General features: G+C 35.3%; 1 protein-coding gene across 1 annotated transcript in view; it reads left to right on the forward strand.

Annotated features, from left to right (window-relative positions):
- LOC309558418 (guanylate-binding protein 2-like) overlaps positions 1 to 2,500 on the forward strand; it is a 45,578-nt gene that overhangs the window by 39,741 nt on the left and 3,337 nt on the right. The window lies entirely within an intron of this gene.

Below are 2,500 nucleotides of genomic sequence, written 5' to 3' on the forward strand. Positions count from 1 at the left end.
AAAGAACATTGAAACAAAGACGACCCCCCCTATAACTAGGGACTTTAGGGCAATAAAGACACCAATGTAGTAAAAAATTGTACATGTATTCAATCACATTAAAAATATAAATAACATATAGTATAGACACAAATAAAAAAATTGTAAAAAAATAAAATAGATAATAATATAATGTAACAAAGAAATAGTACCACAATTCATAAAACTGTAAATTGTATTTTGATGAATATGTCATAAAAAAAGGGAAAAAAAGAAACATTTGTTATATTTGGGGGGGGAGGGGGCAAATCTTGTTTGAAGTTCGACAAACCCACTCTTAGAGGTGAATCCCACTGAACGCTATAGGGAGGGGAACCTTTTTTGTTAAATGTTGGCCATTTGTACATTAAAATTATAGATAGCATCTCATGTAGACACAAATACAAAAAAAAAAAAAATGAAAAGCAAATTGAAACAAAGGCGATCACTCCTATAACTAGGGACTTTAAGGGCAATAAAGACACCAATATAGTAAAAAAAAAAAAAAAAATCGTACATTTATTAAATCACTTTAAAAATATAGATAACATGTCATGTAGACACAAATACAAAAATTAAAAAAAAATAATAAAAAAATGAAAAGCAAATTGAAACAAAGGCGATCACTCCTATAACTAGGGACTTTAAGAGCAACAAAGACACCAATATAGTAAAAAGAAAAAAATCCTACATTTATTAAATCACATTAAAAATATAGATAACATGTCATATAGACACAAATACAAAAATTACAAAAAAAAATATATATATATATATAATGTAACAAAGAAAATAGTACCACATTTCATATGTATATAAAATTACACATCCTATTTGTTAAGGATAGTGAAAGTGCACTTGTCTCCATAGCACCCAATGCGTTTCAGGTTTATACCCTTCATCAGGGGTGTATGGTAAGGAGATAGTGTGCGTTCATATTGTTTCTGTAGGAAGAGGATATGGATAAAGGTGCAACTATTGTAAAATCAATACAGCAATACATTTTTTAAGGTATCCGAAAAATACCCACCCAGCTGACAAGAGGAGAGAGGTTGTATCATAGAAACAGGCGTAGTTCCCAGTGTGGTCAGACGAATCAGCAGTATACTAAATGTAACAAAAGAAAAGAGGGAAAAACTGCAGAAAAGAAAAGGGAAAAATGGAAACAACACAAATCCTCTAATTAACATGCTTGAGGGGTGCCTTAACCAGTTGCAGAATTTGGGCATTCTACAGACGCCCAAAAACAATGTCATCATTGTACACAGGGTATGTGTAGAACACCCAGGCCTTCTATCCTGATGCTGGGACCCCCCGGGAACGCCCACCCCCCCGTATCCCCCCCCCCCCCCCGTCCCAATACACAGAAATTCAGCTCTGAATTATAACAGCTGCATTGCTGAGTACAGAGAAGGTCCAATTTGAGCTGTAAAAAATGCAGTCAGGCAATGTTTACCAGCAACATTGCTCAGCCAGGAATACAGAAAGAGAACAAAGCAACATTGTTTAATTTTGTATCTTTCTGTTCACTCATCTACAGCTCAAAGGAATGAACTGCAGATGAAGTCAATTTTAATAAATGTTCCTTTGTTTAACCACTTCTGGACTGGAAGGATTTGCCCCCTTCAATGACCAGGCCATATTTTGTGATTCGGCACTGCGTTACTTTAACGGACAATTGCGCGGTCATGCAACGCTGTACCAAAATAAAATTGATGTTTTTTTTTCCCCACAAACAGAACTTTCTTTTGGTGGTATTTGATCACCTGTGCGATTTTTATTTGACAATTCTGAGCGACAATTCTGAAAAAAATAAAAAACAATATTTTTCATTCTGCTATGTAACATTCCCCATTAAAAAAAAAAATTTAAAAATCCAATTTTTTTAACATTTTAGGCCGATTTGTTTTCTGCTACATATTTTTGGTAAAAAAAAATTGCAATAAGTGTGTTTTGATTGGTTTGCGCAAACGTTAGCGCGTCTACAAGCTAGGGGAAAGATTTACAACATTTTTATTGTTTTTTTTTTTTTTTTTTTTACTAGTAATGGCGGTGATCTGTGATTTTTAGCAGGACTGCGACATTGCGGTGGACAGATCGGACGCCAAACTGATATTTTTGACACTTTTGGGGGGACCAGTTACATTACTACAGTAATCAGTGCTATAAATATGCACTGTTATTGTAATAATGACACTGGCAGGGAAAGGGTTAACAGTATAGGTGATCAAGGGGTTAAATGTGACCCTAGGGGAGTGATTCTAACTGTAGTGAGGGGGGCGTGGCTTCTGAGATGGCCATAGAGACCTGTGATCCTATATAGAATACACTTGTGGGGGGACCAGTGACATTACTACAGTAATCAGTGCTAAGAATATGCACTGTTACTGTAATAATGACACTGGCAGGGAAAGGGTTAAGGGGGAGGAAGGGGTTAACAACTTGTACCCTAGATTCAAAGTTATCCAATTGAATCCAGTTT

The sequence above is a fragment of the Pelophylax lessonae genome (assembly GCF_965119305.1).
Source record: "Pelophylax lessonae genome assembly, chromosome: 6".
In the NCBI taxonomy this organism is placed as follows: Eukaryota; Metazoa; Chordata; class Amphibia; order Anura; family Ranidae; genus Pelophylax; species Pelophylax lessonae.